We start from the raw sequence: 6966 nt of genomic DNA, 5'->3' as shown, positions 1-6966 counted from the left end.
AGAGGAGATTCTGTCCGCTTTTTTTTTTTTTGAAAATTTGGTCGTTTGGCTTGCTGAGGGACTTGTCCCTTGAGCGCCAGTCATAGCTAAGTTCGGGCCATGACAATAAAAGATAATACAAATAAATAGTTTATTTTTATACTATAGAAATATAAAGAAAATATACGCAAAATAATCCAAACATTATAATTTGTGTTTATTTTATTTTAGAATTAATCTCTATATACAAGTCATTTAATTAAACAAGTCCAACTAAGTCATTTACATTCACGCGTGCATTCTTTTTTGCACCCTTGCTACACATTCTTCTTCTTCGTCACTCCTCATACTTTGTCTTCTTCTTCTTCTCATTTTTTTTCATTATTTTTCTCTTTCGTTATCATCATTACTAATACAACCACCTCCTCCTCATTCCTCCGATCCTCCTCTTTCTTTTAACATTGGAATTTCTTCTTCTCCTTCCTTTTTCTCCTTCTCCTCCATCATCTTCATCATCATGATCATAATCGTTATACTCATCGTCGTCTTCTTCTTATACGTATTGTCGTTATCATTATCATCGTTATTGTTATCGTTATCGTAGAATTTTTGCCATATTGATGACATTGCTTGATCCAAAATTGATTTAGACGTGTTTTTGTTGATAATTTAGTCATTTTTGTGTGTTGTTTTCAAACTGAATTTGTGTGTCACAATCATTAAGTAATTTTAGTGCATTTTTTAGTTAATTGAAGTTTAATTTGTAGCAAAATTTTGGTGTAAAAACTAAGAAATTTATGTATTATTGTTAGGAAATTTCGGTTTATTTTTATTCTGATAAGTTCTGCATAATTCAAAACTCTTCCTCTTCCTCCTCCTCATCTTTTGCTGCTTCTTCTTCTTTTTTATCGTCATCGTCTTCTTCTTTTTTTTTCTTATTACTCTTTTCTTTCTTATTTTACTTTCTCAAATTTCTTCTTGTTTTACTCTCTTAATAAGAATTAAAAAAACAAACAAAGAAAAAGAAAAAGCACATAATAATGCTGTAAAATTATTTAGAAGAGGATGAACCTACATTTATTCAACTAAAAGAAATAAAAAAAAGAAAAAAATGCATAAAAAAATATTTTTATGCATTTGTAGCAAAATTTTGGTGAAAAAACTAAAAAATTTGTGTTATTGTTAAGAAATTTCAGTATATTTTTATTCTGATAAGTTCTGCGTAATTCAAAACTCTTCCTCTTCCTCTTCCTCTTCCTCATCCTCATTTTCTGCTTTTTTTTCTTCTTTTTCATCATCATCATCATCATCATCATCATCTCCTTTTTTTTTCTTATTCATCTTTTCTTTCTTGTTTTTCGTTTTCAAGTTTCTTCTTGTCTTACTCTCTTAATAAGAATAAAAGCAAAAAATTAAATAAAGAAGAAGAAATACATAATACTACAAAATTATCATACTCATTTTCATGTTGATTACCTTCGTTTAATGCAGATTGGTGGCAGTGGCGTTTTTATATCACCCTTGACCTACATTTTTTGAGAAAACGCCAAGATGGCGCTAGCTACTTTCTGAACTTGGACTGTATCCATTTATGATTAATGGTTTAAACCTTTTTCATATACTATGGACGCAGAAGCACATCGACTTTGATAAAATCTGCAAAGTACACCCCCATTCTGAATTAGAAACTAAAAATGCATTTCTTGATTTTCATTAATAGCAACTTCTGGATTATTGATGTTGGTTGGAAGTTTTGTTGGCGAGCAAGCCTATATTTTTCTCATTTTTGTCTCTCTTTGGCACTTGTTAATAATATGGATAAAGAAGTGAGTTCATTTTCTTGGTATCCTTTATTTTTCGTTTACGTCTTTAGTTGGAAAAAGTGTAGTTGAAGTTGAAGGTTCAATTGCTATGAAATATAGCTTTGGTGTTGTATTTTTAACTTTCTATTATATTTTGTAACAATAGTTTAAAATAGATAAATTATATCTTATAAATTCAGGATATGTTTGAACTTTACTCTTGTTCTTTTTTTGGATTAAGTTACGTTCTATATATCATACTCAGCAATAATTAGTTACGATAATATATAGGTTACGAATAACTTATGTTAACTGATAAAGTAAAGGAAATTAGTAATATAGAATTGTAATATATAGAAGAAGGATAAATTAGTGTATAAACTAATGAAAAATAGCTTAGTAATTTATCTTTCAAAGAAAATAGAAAAAATATCTAATAACATAATTTCTCACTCCCAAATATCTTCATGCTCTGCTTCCACCTTACTCCTATATTTTCAAGCATTCTCTTGGATTACAAGACATAAATCGTTGTACTCCTCTAAAACTAAATCCACGGCAAGTCTCATTCGTATGGAGTCGTTAATCTTATTAGAGCACCAATAATATAATTCTAATTAGAAGTGTGTTGAAAAAATTTTGTTAAAAATACTTTGTTATAAATATTACCTGAATATTAAAGTCATCTTGTAGAGTACATTCTCTCATCCAACTGGTCACCCAAACTCTACTATCATTCCTAAGGTATAAAGCATTCAACAAATAGTTATTATATACATATAAGATATAAACTATTGAACTTGTTATAATATTTAAAAAAAAATTGAGAAGACTTACGGTCTATTTTTTTGAGTGGGTAGGCCAAAAGGTGTGATAGGTCAAAAAGTGGAGCAATCTACAACTTTAGACTTATAATCATAAAAAATATGATCATCTAACATCGCTTCTAAATAAGTTGCCTATACAAGAGTGAATTATACATGATTTAAATTGACTATAAGTACTAGTTACAACAAACGGTTATTTAAATTGTTAAATTGTTAAACGATTCTAGATGATTGAGTATTGATTTAGTACTAATTTAGAACAAATAATCACCACTTTAATTACGTTTCTTTTGCGTTGTTGATATTTTCTGACACAAGGCAGTGAATCCAATAAGATTAGGCGACGACTTGTAAAGTCAACAATAACCAAATACCAATATAGTTCCTCATAGATAGGGATAAAAACCTACAATTAACCTTAAACTATTATAAACATTAGGAAAATAAAAGAGTATATTAATGAAAAATAAATTGGTCACTTGTACCCTAATGACGTGGCTAACTTTTAGTGACATATAAGCACCAAAGAAATCACAGATAACCTTAGTCGATTTGTATTTGTCGCTTAAAGCATATCGCTGCAAACACAAGAATAATTGTTAAATAAAAATATCTTTTCAATTTAACTACTTTTGAATTGCTAATTTAATTATAAACTTTACTCGTGTGAGTACATGGCATGGTTTAGTCTAGAAAAAAGAACTTCTTTATAAATTAGTATATCCATTCAAACTATTAGACAAAAATATTATAGGGATAAATTTACTGCAAAATGTTCAGGCATGAACCAGCAAATTAGATCTTCATTCCTACGTCGAAATACACGTGTTATCATAAGTGCAACCAGGTTTATAACCTAACAATATGTTAAATTTATATGTAAAATATATTTATAGGTAAAATATAAATCACAAAAATATAATTGAAAGAAAAAGTGTAATATGCATTTACTTCTATACTTACTCGTGATTTGACTTATTTCTCCGGCATAAGACATCTAAATGTACTTCTATAACCTTTTTCATCTGAGATTACCAACTCTTCAGAACCGCCAAAGTCATAAAATGGTTAGTTAGGAGAATCATAGAATTTTTAAACTATTACACATTACACATAATCATCATAAATCACACGTACGGATCTAACGTATCCGAAAAAATATAGGCTACAACATCAGCTTGAGAATCGGTTAACATTATCGAAAGTGTAGGATCAAATACAATAAGTGTCCACCACTGCAGTTTAAAAAAATAGTTTCAAGACTAAACTAAAATTAAAGGAAAAAGAAAAAAAAAGTAAAAGAAAGAAAAAAAATAAGGTTACCTTTGGTAGTACAGCTCATACTCTAACATGTGATTGTTCATTAGATAGAGTTGTTGCTTCACGAGTGATGTCTGAATGGAATAACTTTTTGGGTTAAATCGGTAAGATACTAGTAAGATCACTACTAGTTTTTGTACTTTCTGAAGATTGCACAATTACAGTAGGATCCAATATCGAACTACTATTTGTGAAAGTTATCTGTTGTGCCATGATCACATCAATCTTTTGGTGTAGAACATGAATCTGTTGTGCCATGAACTACTAGTTTTTCTGTCCATGAACATATTCTTGACCTGCATTTTTTTCATTGGAATAATCTTTTACTACTCACTCAGATAGTATTTTGTCTTGTATTGTACCATATAACCCCTTAGATGAATATATAGCACATTCGGTTATAAAAGATAAGATAAGATAAAAATTTTAAAAATATTTTATTTTTATCTTTTTTTTTAATTTATCTAATTAGAGTAAGATAAAAAATTAAGAATAATAAGATTATATCAAATAATCTAATTTTATCTTTTTTAAAAAATTAATATTTAAAATATAACCTCATATTTATTATTATTTTAATATAAAAAAAGATACCAAATTTTGGCCATGGAAAATAATTAATTTAGATAAATTTTAATTTTTAATTTAAATTTAAATCATATAAATTGTTGGTTATCATATTTAAATTATTAAAAAAGAATTAATTATGTGCAACATAATCTTATTATTATATATAACCACTCAAACATAGAACACTATTAACTATTTTTATCAAAACTAAAATTGTAATTTAGTAGAGCAATGGAAGAAAAAATAGTAGACGATCACATTGGATCTTCTTCGATGAAAATCATCGAAAATTCTCTGTTGAAGCAAATACTACATGCAATGGAGGTAATATATCAAACTCATGATAAATTATAATGTTATTTATATATACCAATACTAATTTTCTTTTTATAATGTAGTCTTTATCCAGAAAAGTTGATGAGATGGAGAAAGCAATGTAGATGGCAAAGAAGTCACTTGATAAGCTAATAACCGCCTTTCAATGTAAAATTGATGAGAAGCATCATGAGAAATCTGATCATACAGACCTATATGAGATGAAGAATAAATCCTGTGGTGATGTAACAAAGAAGAACTCTTGTCCATCACAAGTAAAAGACGAAAATGGTGTGTTTATGGATTTATCTGACGAAAATAAGGACGTTGAGATTTTGCACAATTTGCCACCATCGTTCTGCAAAAGGATGCAAACATGCATCAATGGAGAAGGAAAGTCGAAGCCAAAGTCAAGAATAGATTTTCAAACAAATAGCAAAACCCATAAACTGTACAAGAACATCCGAGTATGTTTGTAAGGCAAAAGGACAAATTGGCAAGAGTCAATAATCCACCATCTATCCAAAATATGACGTTTGCACAACCAGCTAAAATGCCAAAACTTGAGCACAAAGGTCAACTATCAAGCAAGATGACAGAAACTAGAGTACACAAAGGGCCTTTAACTTTCAGCATAGACAATGCACGGTTAACGAAATCTGCGAAATAACAAAAAATGGCTTTCAAGTCAACTTCTATCTCAAAGGTATTTCATATAGTTAAATATAATTTATTAGCAGAGTATTCAAATATGTATATTGTGGATAACCTCTATGTTTTGTGCAGAATCATAATTGTTCATTCAAACCACTACAAGATATGAGGTTGAGTGAGGACTTGATCAATATAGCTATGTACATCTTTGCTGCTGATAAATGATATAGCGTGAGCATTTTTTTGTTATCTTTTATTTTTAATTTTAGTTAGGGAAAGTATGAGGAGCCAATGAGATATTTATACAATGTGTACAATGGAGGTTTATAGAGTATTAGAAATATAATTATTAGTGTTATATTTTCCCATCAGCTGAAGCTTTTGGGATGAGTGGTATCATGACATGGTATTAAAGCGCTAGATCCGAAAGGTCAAGAGTTCGATCCTTGGTGAACCCAAAAATTAAACTAATTTTTCGAGAAGATGTTTATTATCCTTTGTACTCGGATGGTTATTCTAAATAGTATAGGGGATGTTCATTTCATAACTCAATAGCCATTGTACACATTGTACAAATAGTCTATTGTCTCCCTAGCGGGATCCTTATATATATACAAAAGTAACCCAAACGGCGACATATTATATATGTGAAACAATACTAAAAGACATATATACTAACGCACACAGTCACAACATCTAATAAATATATATGTATATTTCTATATATGCAATTTTGTAATGTAATATGAAACGCATATATATATTGACCCAGAGAAAATAAACCTGAATATTTTGATGATTAAATTTAATGTATGCTCTGATATCATTTGTTGGAATAAATTAATTTCAATAATCTAGATTATCCATATTGAATCACAAAAAATATAACATAATGTAGAAGCGTACTTTTACTCATAAGAGTCAGAAATTGATAGAAGAATTTGGATCTTGTGGTTCTTTCGATCTTCCTCAACCAAAGTCTTTTGTATCCTTAGGCGGCTTAATTGTGACTCTTCTGATGGGAAAAGAGCAACAAAGGCGGTTTTTGGTATGTTGGGAGACCGAAACCCTAAAGGCACTATTTATATTTGAGCATGACACCCATTAAACCCTAAAGCCCAAATAAAATAGTATCTAAAGTCCAAAAGATAATATATCTAAAATCCAAAAGATAATTATCTAAAGAACAAAAGATAATATCTGGTTTTATTCTCATTTAATTCCAAATCAAAAGTAATAATGACTTATTCAATTTAGCATTAAATGAGATCACCTTTATATAAATTATTTAATTTGAAATAGCATAATTTGTGATTATAATTAATATATATATTGTCCATAAACAAATTAGAAAATTAAAATAATTTCCTAATAGTTTGAGCAGCAGCCTCTACGTCATAATACTCAACAATCATCAGTCATTGGGGGCTCCATACTGATCATAGGTCCATAGATAAATATTATTTTGCAATTATTGCAGCGATTAATTTATGGTATTA

Source organism: Arachis stenosperma, chromosome 7 (assembly GCF_014773155.1).
Source record: "Arachis stenosperma cultivar V10309 chromosome 7, arast.V10309.gnm1.PFL2, whole genome shotgun sequence".
Lineage (NCBI taxonomy): Eukaryota > Viridiplantae > Streptophyta > Magnoliopsida > Fabales > Fabaceae > Arachis > Arachis stenosperma.
The sequence above is the reverse complement of the archived record's forward strand: the minus strand, read 5'-3'. Positions refer to the sequence as shown.